We start from the raw sequence: 14,131 nt of genomic DNA, 5'->3' as shown, positions 1-14,131 counted from the left end.
TCAACAGAAAAATTGCACTGACTTTAAAAAATATGTAGTGATTTTTAAGAATTAGTACACCAAATATTAAACATTCCTCCACCCTCACCGAGTTCCCACTACAAATGTCCTAGTGCTGCATTCTTTTATGTGCAATGAGGTTTATGATTTTTAGATTTGGAGCAATCACTATAATTAACTTCAGTCCAAAAAAGTCACTGAATATTTCAGCTGGAAAATTTGGCTTGTTTGTTGTCCAGGACTACCACATACTATAGGCAGTTCAGTTGTAAGACACAAACTTTGTGAAATATTCACAATACACCAGGATGCACACACAACAGATGCTATGATTAACTTTTAAGCTATATGCCCTTGTTTAACATGGCTGCTGTTTATATGCTTAATGAAATGCCTCTTTGAGCATTTTTTACACATGCAAGGGCTTTTAAATGGAGAGTCTTCTTGCAGCTTCTATTCCAGCTGTCACATAGTCAATAAGAATGAGCACAGGACAGGGCTTCTGGGGGGGCAGATGCTCAACTTGAAATCCAAATTTGCATCCACTAAGCTAGCCTCAACTGATATTTTTAATCAATGTGGGTTTATTTAAAATGACAAAGAGCAAGAGGCACTCAAGAAAAGAATGCCCTTGGGCATAGTAGGGACATAGTAGAACAATTTATAGATCTGAAAGAAAGAAGTGTTGGAAGATGTTGCATGAGAGGAGAACAGATTACCTGGAATCTAGAAATGGTTTATTTGGATTGTATTCTGTTTGGATTGCATTCTGGAGTAATAATCCAATGTGGTTGTTATGCTTTACTTTTCCAACAACATAACAAAGAACTCTCAAACCTTGGACACAATTTTCATTGCTGGTTAAAAGCTGCCAGTTAAAACAAGAGGAAAGGGTTTTTCATTTAGTATAACATCTAGTTTATGCATTTCCACACCTCTTTGCATGTCAGCATGACAACCGCAGAAAGGAGAGATTACAAAAATATTTACTATGTAGTATTAATTTTGTTTCTTCAGCCATTGACTTTTTAAATTTTAATTTAAGATACAGTTTAAAATATGCACATGTACTTAATTATTTTACATTTGATAACTAGGATACTTCTAAAATAACCAGGTGTGTATAAAAAAGTCAAACGAGTATTTTGAGTATTGCCACTTAATTTTAAATAGTTGCCATGGTAGAGATATAGGAAAGAAATAACTAGAAAATTAAATATTGTTTTATTATGTAATCTGCCCCAGAGCTAGATTTTTTTTTAAATGGCTGTTTGTCCAGAATATCATTGTATGCAACGATTGCCAGCTGGAATTCACTAGCCTGCTGGGGAAATGTAAAGAAGTCAGTAAGGCGGTATGTCTAACTGAGCTGCTATCATACCTTTGATTACACTGCAGTTGACCTGGAGACATAGCCATAGGCTGCTCAACAGGCCCTTGCAATTGGTCTGTATCCGTTTTTGAATAGTTGGATGATGTTGTTATGGAGTCTCCTTTACCCAACTATTCTGTTGACATGCCTGAAGAATGCAAGTACTTTGGAGAGGCATCCTCTTCCTGTACAAGTTTCAGAGTAACAGCCGTGTTAGTCTGTATCCGCAAAAAGAAGAACAGGAGTACTTGTGGCACCTTAGAGACTAACAAATTTATTAGAGCATAAGCTTTCGTGGACTACAGCCCACTTCTTCGGATGCATATGCATCCGAAGAAGTGGGCTGTAGTCCACGAAAGTTTATGCTCTAATAAATTTGTTAGTCTCTAAGGTGCCACAAGTACTCCTGTTCTTCTTCCTGTACAGAAGCTGCGTGAGTTTGCCCTTCCTCTGTCACAACCACTTAGTTGTTTTATAGTTTACATTTAGTTATTTCAACCAGTTTCTCTGCTACTGGAGTAAGGCTTACTGTTCTTTCATTCCCAGAAAGTCATGCTCTGGCACCTTCCGCCCCCCCCTTTTTTTTATTGGGGATAGGTACAATATTTGTTACTTTCCAGTCATCTAATATAGCAGCTGATTTTAATGAGATTGCATAGTTTTGTCAGCAGCTTAGCTACTTTATTCTTAAATTCTTCTGAACACTTGAGCATATGCCATCTGAATCTAGGGCCTGCACAATACGAGTTGGGTAGAGATGCTTTCTTGGCTCCAGATAGAAACAGTAGCCCCACACTTCATCAGCACTAAAATACACAAGTAAATAGAAAAAATATATAGATGAAAGTCCAGGAAGTAGAGGAGACAGAGCCAAAACAGAATGGGAACTTGGTTTTGCCAAAACCGATACCTTGGTTAGCACTGTGATATTTTATTTGTTTCATATTAGTTGTACATGAAGGGTATCAAGACTATAGATAATTATGTCAAAAAAGTGTCCATACAAGGTGTACAAAACACACAATGACAAGTGTTTGCAAAGTAAACAAACCCTGGATTATGCACAATTAATTGGTCCAAAACCAGAAAGTTTGCGATGAGATGGGTGAATCTCAATAAAGAAAGGTGGACTTTCTGCTGTCAGAAAGTGATAGAACTAACCTCTTAAAACCCTCAGACTCTGGGAAGTTCAGAAAACACAGAGATATATTTTGTGAGCTACCAGGAACCTTCTGACAGCCAGATCTGAATGAGAGAAGGAGAGCTTGTTGCAGGGGCAGAGAGAGCAAACCTGAAGGTTGAGCAAGAGGAGAGGATGGTGTGGGGACCCTGAAAGGAGTGGTTAAAAGCTCAAAGGTCTCCTGGAGTGGTGAGAACACTTGAGGAAGAGGTTTTGCATGAACATTTTGTTTTGCAAGATCTGCAAGTTTTATGAATAAAGTGCGTGTGTTTAAGAAGTTACTTTGTAAAGCCTCTAGGTTTCTTGTTGTAAATCTCAGACATCCCGAAAGAATTAACCAGTAGTTTGGGTCCCAGGGCAGCTGGGCCATGGGGTCCCACTTACAAGGGTTACCCAACCGAGTCTGTGCCCTGGGAAGCCAAAGCCTCGATGCTGCTCAGACTAAGTGGGCTGGGAAAGAAGGAGCCTAACTCAGGAGCCCAGTCATTGTCCTGCAAAGGGAGCTTGACCAAGTCTGTGACATCTCCTAATGCCCAGTACAATTGGATGAAAACCACTGCCTTGCAGAGTGGAAGCCCTTACCCTAAGGCATGTAATGAGTAGGTAGGCGGGGGGAGGGGAGAAGAGAAAACAAAACCCATACTTCCTATTAGTGCTAGGGAACATACTGACTTGTGAGAGATTCTTTGAGCAATACTCCTCCTGGAAACTTTCTGCACTCCGCTGTCTCAGCTCTTTTGGGTAATGTTAGCCTGTCAGCACACAGCAGTTACACAACTTTGCCTATTACAGTCTACCTTGCAGAGGCTGGTTTATCAGTAATGTGCAACTTTATTTGGGGTTCAGAGGATTAGGGGAATAATATATTCTAAAATTGAGAGAAAAATCCTGCAAAGCAAAAGACACGATCCGGAGTTGCAAACTGGTAAACAGTCTAAATATAGCTATCTATCTATATCTTCCCCCCTACTATGGGTTACACTCCCTTTCACTGACTCTAAGGGTCCTTAAAAACTTTGTTTGCATTAAGTCCTTCAGAATTCAGTCTAAGTCCCAGCTTGCATTTTGACTTGTATTTACCAAAGGAAATAAGTTAAGCAACATCCAACTGTCCATGATTTCCTGAGATGTATTAGTTAAAATGCAGCAAACTGACAATGATTGCTTCATATGCATTTATACCTTTTCTGCCCTGTAATGAGTGAATTAGTAAGTACTTAGTGATTTAAAAGCATATGTTGCCATTATACCCATTTATTAACTATAATTAACTTGAAACAATTCACCTTAAAGATAGCAAATACAGTCATTCTATCTGACTTTGGGAATAGTTTCCCCAAGGGCTATCTTCTATTTGTGATAATATGCAATATTTTCCCCATAAAAGTCTCTGTATAAACAGAGACAGAAACCAAATCCATCGTATCATGCAGCCTCAGTGCAACTTGTCTAATTTTGCCTATCCTGATGACATCAGTGATCTGCAAGGCTTCTTTCCTTTTCAGATTTCAATAAATCAGCATTTTAAAGTTAGTACCAAAGGAGCTCAGTCAATACTATTTAATGGGTTCAGTAATCAAAGCTATAGTATAAAACCTTCATGACCAGCATTTGCTGTCTAATGAAACATGTTATAGTATAAATGCCTTATAATGACTTAGATACAAGATGATAACTTTTATTTTTGAAGTTATTTGAGAATGTATAATTGGTTTTCAGGTGGTTTGATGGAACCAAGAGATCCTGAAAGTATAGCAGATTAAATGCTGGGATCCATGTTACAGAAATTAAGCCAAAAGATTTTGTCTGGTCAACTTCCACAAATATTTCATATATATATATATATATATAGGAAACATAAGCAAAGTAGTGTTCTGCAGATCTATTTTGTTTTTATTCTAGAAAGACAGTTATATCTTTCTGGGGTCTGGAATGAGGACTGACTTTCTGGTTAGGATTGCCAACTTTCTAATTGCACAAAACCAAACACGCTTGCCCTGCCCTGTGCCCCTTCTCTGAGACCCTTGGCTGGGAGTGCGGGCTCCAGGGTGGGCTAGAAATGAGGGGTTCAAGGTGCAGGAGGGGGCTCAGGAATGAGGCAGGGGGTTGGAGTGTGGGAGGCGGTGAGGGGTGCAGGCTCTGGGAGGGAGTTAGGGTGCAGCAGGAGGTTCCGACCTGGGGTAGAGGGTTGGGGTGCAGGCTCTGGCCGGGTGGTGCTTACCTCAGATGGCTTCTAGAAGCAGCCGGCCCGTCCGGCTCCTAGCCAGAGGGGCTGAGGACTCTGCATGCTGCCCACATCCATGGAGCCACCCCTGCAGCACCCATTGGCCACGGTTCCCAGCCAATGGGAGCTGAAGAGCTGGTGCTCGGGGAGAGGGCAGCATGCAGAGCCCCCATGGATGCCCCTGTGCCTAGGAGCCAGACATGCCGTCCACTTCCAGGAGCCACGCGGAGCCAGGGAGCCTGCCTTAGCCCCACTGACTAGACTTTTAGTGGCCCAGTCACCAGCTGACCGGAGCCACCAGGGTCCTTTTTCGACCGCTCCAGGCCAATGGGGGATGCGGGAAGCGGCACGGGCCGAGGGATGTGCTGGCCACCGCTTCCCACAGCCCCCATTGGCCTGGAGCGGCGAACTGCGGCCAGTGGGAGCTGCAATCAGCCGAACCTGCGGACGCGGCAAGTAAACAAACCGGTCCGGCCCGCCAGGGGGCTTACCCTGGTGGGCGGCATGCCAAAGTTTGCCGATCCCTGGCCTATGCTATCTTTAGTGCACTAGCTAGAGCAGAGCTAGGATGTGTCTGTCTACCCACACTGGGAAGCATTCCCCCTCCTGCAGCATAGACGTGCCCTACGTTTTGTGGTGGTCCATATTTTTAGTCAGTCTTAGTCATGGCCTTCCATTTTTCATCTGTGCCACAATTACTTTTCTTATGAACAAATTGAGAAGCAGGGTACCCAACTAACCCAACTACTCAGTTTCCATATGCAAATATCTGCTTTCACAAAATACAACAGCTGAAAATTTGTCCTTGTCGTCAAACTTGAGAAACAAAGTTTTGCAGACAAACTGTAATCAGTAATTGAACATAGAGGAGATAATCATAGCATATGCCTACTATCTCCGTAGGTGGTTCTGAACAGCCAGCGTTCTTCAGTTTAGTTAACAAGAATTATACTATTGCTAAACAGTGGTCATACGAAGTAATTTTATTGTTTTATTAATGTTTTAAATGAGAAATTACACACATTGGCTGTGCACTCACCCTTGGCCTAACTCTTTTCCATGAGAGTCAGTGAGAACTTTACTATCATTTTAAATAGGCTACGCATTTTTGCAAATCCATTATGTTGTCAGTAAGATGACTGGCAACATAACAGAAGACAGCCTTCAGGCAGGATGGATAATGGTTATGGGCCAGATTCTGCATTGCCCTTACATAGGCATGCAGTGTATGCAGGCAAATTGTAAAGAGCCTTCATCCCACCCTCCTGTGCGCCCCGTAAGAGCCAGCCAAAATCACTGTCCTTGTGCTCCATCTTTACTCCTTCAGCCTCACTCCTTATGCACCAGCCAATGGAGCGAGCTGGTTGCATGAGTAGTAAACTAACCATTCACAAAGAAATATAGTAGCTGGCCCACTGGTTGTATGCTAAGGAGCTCCAGGAGGCAGAGTGGAGGGTTAAATGTTACCTGTATGTGGGTTGTATCATATCCCTAATAGGTAGGCCCAGTTACAAACACATCCATCCATTTATAATGTTCCGGTTACTGTAATATCTAGACATCACCCAATTTGAAAAAAGAATTTGGGCTGTATGGATATAGCTAAATATTACAGCTGTTCCTTACCCACTTTTACATTTCCCATACATTTTAGCAAGAGTTCAGTGTGACTGCAGGGTGGGTTCATTGGACCAGGGTGTTTCAGAGGGTGTGTATTTATACAATATGTTTCACCATGAGATCGGAGCATAAAAATACTCACTTCTGCAGAGGGAAAAAAAAAGGGGGGGAGGATTTCAGTTACTATAGAGTGTGCAAGCCTTGTGCCAGCAGCAGTCCTCTGTTTTATTTGAGTCTTGGTCTCAATATTTGGTTTGTTCCCTGTAGTCAAAGTATTGACAGCTCATCTGACCTTTGAAGGCCGTGTGAGTTAGACAAATTCCCAGTGCACTAAACTGGGGTGGGAACTAGTATTTGTAAATCTCATTGAAAGTGCAAACAGTATTGAAGTTTTCTAGTTTGGCTCACTGTTTAACATGTAGAATTATATATAGAGAGAGAACTGTAAGCAACTGGACACCTTTGCAACAGACTCTTTTCAAGTTCTTATAAGTGTCCAAGAGTCCCATAGAGAAGGAAATCTTCCTATTGATTCTTGGCCAAAAGGTTTTGTTAATATTTAACATGGACATTTAGTTTGGCCATATTATAGTTATCTGAGCATGGGGGCAGAGGGTGGAAGTGGTCTTCAAAATTTAAAAGGAAGTTCAGAAATTTTTTTTGTATGTGTCTAGGTCACAAATGACTTTGTTTTCAAAATTTAAACTTGACAAGTGAGGAAGTCTAATTTGACAAGTCTGAGATAACATTAGGGAAAAAAAAATCCAAACCCTGTTGTACATGCAACATGTTATTCTCTTTTCTGATTCAAGAGTATCTATTTTGTATGTCTGGTTAAACACTGAGGATATCGAAAAAGTACATTTATTGTAATGTGCAACAATTTGATTCTTGCATCAAAAATTAAGTTTTTCTCCTTTCAAGGTGAAAATAAAATTCACCACACCATTTATATAATCCCCATTCATACAAAACTGTACTCAATATCTACTTCAAGAGGTACTGCAGCTTTTAAATGTTAGTCATTTAAAGCCAAATGCTTTCTCTTTTGTATAAATAGATATTTCATTTCAGAATAAAAACCCTCAGCAGTTTCGTGCAAGCCAAAATCGTGTGACCTCTGAAATAAAGTGACACAGCTGATATGACAAATCTAGTGAGTAACTTACAGGAAGGATACAGTCAGATTGATTCACAGCACCAGTGCTCCCTAGTCTAGGATAACAGAGACGCAATCCCAATTGCGATTTGGAAAGGTGGAGAAAAATTACAGTGATATTCTTAAATTGAAAATATACATGTTCCATGCACAGCGTGCATAAATAAATAAGTAAATAAATAAATAAGTCTGGCATTTTGTTAGTTTAACTTATATCAAGTGTCCTAAACCAGGAAAGAAAAAGAGCTTGTTTGTTCCACAATATGGTATTTCTAATGATGTAGGAAGAAAGCAGTAAAGTGACATTTTTAAATAAAAACAGACTACTACTTTGATTTCTGTAAAGCCTGTCATACTTAAATACATTTTATAGTGTTCTAAATGGTAGTGAGTTAGAAATCGATAGTGAAGTGACTGCAGGCAGAGATGATTCAGAAGTTCTAGTCTTAAAATGTTTGATTTCTAAAAGTCATCTAACATCCATTCAATGTTATAAGTGCTCACGCACATGCTATATACATATGCACTCATGCTCAATTTGTGCAGGCATTTGCATATGTAATAACTGGTCATGTGTGTGCACATGTTAGCTACACAGATGCATTTCTGGACATAAACCTTTTGAAAAACAGACTATTTTTAAACATGGTCAGCACAGTTCTGGACATGAGAAAAAAATCTGAGAGAACAATTGAGAGCCATATCCCAGACCATTGCCTACTCCTTTCAAAGAGTGCCTTTGGACCTTTAACATCCGTCTACAACACAGCCATCAGAGACTTTAGACACTCTATCCTGAAGGAAAACACCTTTAATAATGCAGCATTCCCTTTAGTCCTGTACAGGATCACCATTAATACTGGTTTGTGGGTGGAGCTATACAAAGCTACCCTAAAACTCTGAACTTTACAAGGCTGTGTTTTCATTTACACTAAGGTTCCTTTACACCACTCTGGCAGCGTTGGGAACAAATGTAATTAACACTGCCAGAGTGATGTAAAGGAACCTTAGTGTAAATGAAAACACAGTCTTGCAAGCCCAGAACTCAAGCAAGATTCTTAATGGTCAGTTGGGGTAAAAGCCACATGAAACTCATTGGCTTTGTTTGTATAACTGACTCCGAGGCAAAGACTCTGTATCTTCAGGTAATTTTAACTTTGCAATTTATGTGAACAGGGAGTTCAAATCAAAACACAGGGGATAAAAATCACACGAGCCAAAACTGGAGGAAAAGCCTTGCACAAATCCATTAACTGAAGCGGCAAGAGTTAAGAAGCTGCATTGCACCCTATCTGTAGGGGAGCAACAAGCCATCATAGGAGCCACAAACAAACATATTTCAGCAGGAGGCACGGAGGAGAAATCCTTCCCTCTCTAGTTCATTCTTAAGCCCTTCATATCCCTCGGGTTTTTATAAACATTTTGTACACAGCAGAGGGGGAAAAACCCACATGCAGTCAATCACTAGGCTTTTCCTTGCCCCAAGGAAACCTGACCAATCTTCCTACTTACGAAATGGACAAATAACCATGGTTCCTTTCCACTTCTCTTTGCTCCTCAGGCGCAACTCTGCTCAGGCACACAAACTAAAGTTCCTCTCTCTGCCAAAGCAGCCAGCCCACTAAAGCCTACTTCCTCCCTTATATTTGCTGTTTCCCTCCTGTTCATTCCTTCCAGACGGAGCATTTTGGGCAGGTGACATTGCATAGAGATGACTGCAGGTCAGATCATGAACCCTTCCAGCCCTGGTCCAGGGCAGGGTTTGTACATGCTATGAAATTCTGGGTCAAATGTGAGAACCTTACCAGTGTAACCAAACTGACATAAAGGGCCAAATCTTCCATGTCTGTCATTCAAGTAGCTTTACAGATGTCAATGGACCGGCCGTGTGAGTAAAGTGAGAGACATGACCTTCAAATATACAGATACTCATTAAAAACAGTAAGCCAAGAAGCATGATGAAGTGTAAAAGTGTTTTATGCTATAACAAAATATATTTTCCTAGTAGATCTTTACCATTCTTTGTTAGTTAAACTTTCCTTTTGAATTGTCCAGCAATGCTTCCATTCAAAAGAAGAGACTGATATTTTCCCATAGAGAGATAAATATTGAGCATTCTCAGCTTCCATAGATTCCAGCGATGACTGCACAACATCTTACAGATGGACCCTAAGAACAACAGGTATATGGTGGCAAAGAGCTTTTTCCTCCTTTCTGGCTAAGGGGCATGGTGACATTGTAAATACGTACTGGTATTTTTAAAAACAGAAATCAGAACTCTGACCCTTGATAATATATAAAATTGAAGTATCCTATCTTTAAAAGTTATAGGTGATAGTGATTTTCTTGTCTGAAATGTCTGCCCTGATTAGTGGATTGACTGCTTTATTCTCATATATCATAAAGTGCTTTTGGCACAAGTCTTCCTTCACAGGGTGACTCTAAAAGGAGACCAGACCATCTCTCTTCCTCTCCAAACAGGGTTTTGAAGTTCACAACTGCAATGCAGTCATTACTAGATGGAAGTGAATGCCTTTGAGAGGCTTTGGTCGGCAAATCTGATCAAACATAGTCTAGCAGATAGAAACAAATGGAATAGCTTTCATCTACATTGAAGGTACTACTGCACTTAGACTGCCTAGGAACCTTTATTATTAGTGTGTGTGTGTGTGTGTGTGTGTGTGTGTATCTGCAGGCATGTAATTTTACAACTAGTCCAATTATATTTTATTATGTCACTCAGTGATTCTATTGTACTTTTTTTTTAAATGAAAAACATCTGGGCTAAATAGATATTTTAGATATTTCTGATGCAGTGGGCTGTAGCCCATGAAAGCTTATGCTCAAATAAATTTGTTAGTCTCTAAGGTGCCACAAGTACTCCTGTTCTTTTTGTAGATATTTTAGGAAGATCAACTGACATGTCCCCCAATTGACTGTGGAGCAGCAGAAGTCAATCTGAATTCTTCTCTGCCTATAACATGGTGGGTTGTAGGAAGCTATGGAAGGAATTTCCAAATCAGCAATGCTTGTACACAAGATCATTATTCGACCTCAATTTTGGAGGCTACAGTTAAGTGTTTGTTGTTGTTACTGTATGAAGTTTACATTAACAATCTTAACTTGGACTAAGATTATCAGAGGAAGCACACTTTTATGTATGCTGAAAAACCAAGAAAACAGAAAATCTGAAGAATTGTTTCATGGTACAATTTGAGGAAACATCTAGAATAATCTAATTTATCCGGAAACTAAAGAGCTTGATTCTCCACTACAATGCACCTTGTATAGTAATTTACACCTGTGCAAAGTGGGTACAAATGCTACTCTTCTGATCCAATAGCATTTTACACTGGTGTCATTCGACTACACAAGGTGCAATGCAGTGGAGAATTGGGTCCCAAGTATCATTTTGTCTTGTGTTTGATAACAAGGAGAATATGATTTCAGACAACAGTAGAAGTGGTTGCCTGATGTGATATATATAGCAATAGTCTTTTTGTTCTATAACTCTCTTGATTAGTGGTTGGGAGATGCTAGTCAGGCTCTTCCATGTCACAGAGAGCTAAGTTCGAGCAATACAAGCAAATGGCAAAAGCCATGTAAAATCACTGATACCATTCATGGCAATGTACACTGAAGAGTGAAAAATAAGTCATATCATAGCCATCATTTATAACAGGAATTCCAAAGAGTTACATGTGAGTGAGGATTCAGATATTCTTTAGAATCACCCAAAAATTCACAAATACATCATTTAGCAGGGAAGACAACATGGACTGAAAAAGAGAAAGTGAGAGCAAGTTGGCAAGAGAATCCAGACTTAAAAAAATTGGGGAAAGTGAGAGGTGGCCAAAGGGACTCTATGTATCAGTATACTGGAATATCAAAGATGAGTCACCTTGTAGATGAGTGTTGTTTGCCAACTCAAATACTGGCAAATGGCTTATTTGGTACACCTTACAGTAGCCAAACTGTAGTACACACATGTGCCACAGAGAAAGTCATCTGTAGACTAAAGAGGGAAAGAAAGGCTTTAAAAGAGATACAGAGGAGGTGACTCAGCAGAAAGTGGAAGAGAGACTCAGGAAAGGGGCAATACAAAAGAATTCCTCTAACTGTGGAAAGTTCTAGGAGAGAGATGGACAGGAGACCAAGATTGGAAGACTAGAGTGAGTGAACAGACAGTTAAAACCAACAGGGCAATTTTGAAATGGAGATGGAGAGGGACAGAAAGCTATTGAAACCAGGTAGAACTGTGATGGTTCTCAGAGTATCCAGGACTGTTATCCATTGTCTTCAACATGAGCAAGTCTAGCTTGTGCTTAGCTGGAGTCAGTTCCCTAACACCACCAGCCTTTTAGATACTCAAGCATTCTCCTCTGGGCTAAACCAGCCCTTACTTTGCCTTGCAAATTAACAATAGGTGTACCCCACTTCTTGAATCCCTTTGGAGAGTTCTCCTGTGATATCCAGCCTATATCACTGGCTACTCACAGAAATACCAGGACAGCTGTCCCCAAGGACCAGAGAACTCACCAGCTTGCAAGATTCAACTCAGGACCAGCACTTTCCTGAATATCACAGCCCTTCACTATATTTATAGTGGAAAAAAAGAATAAGTTTATTATCAAAGATTTAAGGTTCAAGTGATAGTGATAGTGAGGGAGGCTATTGGAACAAATGTTAGATATAAAACTAAATCATAACATTATTTCTATAGACTAAACCAGGGATCGTCAACCTTTGGCATGCGGCTCGCCAGGGTAAGTACCCTGGCGGGCCGGGCCGGTTTGTTTACCTGCCGCGTCCGCAGGTTCGGCCAATCGCACCTCCTGTTGGCCGTGGTTCGCTGTTCCAGGCCAATGGGGGCTGCGGGAAGCGGCGCGGGCCAAGGGATGTGCTGGTCGCGGCTTCTCGCAGCCCCCATTGGCCTGGAGTGGCGAACCGCAGCCAGTGGGAGCCGCGATCGGCCGAACCTGCGGATGCGGCAAGTAAACAAACACACCCGGCCCACCAGGGTGCTTACCCTGGGGAGCCGCATGCCAAAGGTTACCGATCCCTGGACTAAACATTAGGTTACCCTCTAGCCTAAAGAAGTTGCTCATCCAAAACCTTTTGCAGCTTTTCAACCAATGTTGGCTGAGATACTGTTTTCATGGATGTAAACACATGACCTCCCTATTTTCTAGGTGCAGGATGAGGGGACTGTCTTCTTTGCCTTCTACTTATACCCCCAAAGTTCATAGTCTTTACTCAGAGACAGGATAACCACCTGTGGCTGTTTTTCCTCTGTGCTGCTTTCCTGCTGACTTCACTTCTTTGTTGACCTTGTATGCAAAAGAACATCCATTGTGTAAGCTTATAATGCTTAATTTACATCTTGACCAAGAGATAGGTGAATAAACATTTGTCTCACAGAAAACCTGTTTTGTCACCTCTGCTAGTGACTCAGACCTTGATATAGACTCTGAGAATGTATTTTCAGTGTATATTCAAAACTCCTTACATAGTATCTGCACATACATTTCACAACAACATTAATGACCAGAGTGACTCCAGCTTTCATTTAAGACCTCACATGACATTCTTTGAACCAGAATGTGCATAAAATAAGGAAATTCCTGTAACCCTCTTGCCAGTTGGCATTAAGGAGTTCTTGGGTCACAAGAACTAAGTAGAAAGCAAGGAGAAAAAAAAAACATTTGCCAAAAAAGAGTATAGGAACCAAAACATAGCAAAGACACAAAGCACATAAAAATCATATATACTTTGCAAAAACGTTGCCAATAGAAACTTCTAGTAGATAAACTAGTAAAATAACATATAATAGATTAACTCAGTAATAAGTCAATGAATTTTGCTATTTTCTCTTTTGCAATACTATGGTTGGTGATGCTTTTGCAAACTAAATTTTCCACTTGCATTGTTTTTGCATATATAGGGTTTTGGTCACAATGTTTTTGCATCCTATACTTTTGTCTTTGTGGTTTGGTTGCTGTATCTTTGTCCCACACTGTTTTTGTTTTTGTTTTCCCCCGGCTTTGTATTGACATGGAAACAGTGACAGATGACAATGGTAATAAGATTCAACTTCCTGCAGTGAGAAGTCCAACACTATTCTCACTTCACTCACTATTCTCTTGCTCCTATTAGATTCTCTGATGTTTACAAAGTGGAGATTTAGGAAAATCATAAAAAAGGAGCTATATTAGTCAAGAAGGAAAGTGGTAATGGCAAGGCCAAGAATTTCAGAAGGGGCAAGGACAAATTTAGATAGTCTTCCAAAAGAGGTTAGAGAGAGTTTTACAGACAAATGGAATGTAGAAGATAAAGAGAGGTGGGAGGATCAAGGATGCCTCCTAGATTTCTGGCTTTAGAAGCAGTCTGAGTTAGCACAGGGAACAGTGAAATCAGAGACTGGAAAAGAGAAGATTTTTCTTTTTTGCCATGAAAGATTTAATTCTATGAAGGATTAAATAATAAGAAATTATGGTTGCATTCAGGAGATGACAATCAAGGCAGACACGAGTGGGTAATAGAAAATGCTGAAAGAGTTATGGAATTGAGCAATAT

At 40.5% G+C, this 14,131-nt stretch overlaps 1 long non-coding RNA gene across 1 annotated transcript in view; it reads right to left on the bottom strand.

Moving 5' to 3' along the window:
- Nucleotides 1-12,316, bottom strand: part of LOC135982365 (uncharacterized) — a 109,382-nt gene extending 97,066 nt beyond the window's left edge. The window contains exon 1 of the long non-coding RNA XR_010599686.1: nt 9,068-12,316. This is a non-coding gene — a long non-coding RNA (uncharacterized LOC135982365). The remainder of the gene's footprint in view (nt 1-9,067) is intronic.
- Between the last annotated feature and the right edge of the window lie 1,815 nt (nt 12,317-14,131).

Source organism: Chrysemys picta, chromosome 3 (assembly GCF_011386835.1).
Source record: "Chrysemys picta bellii isolate R12L10 chromosome 3, ASM1138683v2, whole genome shotgun sequence".
Taxonomy (NCBI): domain Eukaryota; kingdom Metazoa; phylum Chordata; order Testudines; family Emydidae; genus Chrysemys; species Chrysemys picta.
This window is presented reverse-complemented; position numbering and strand designations above follow the sequence as displayed.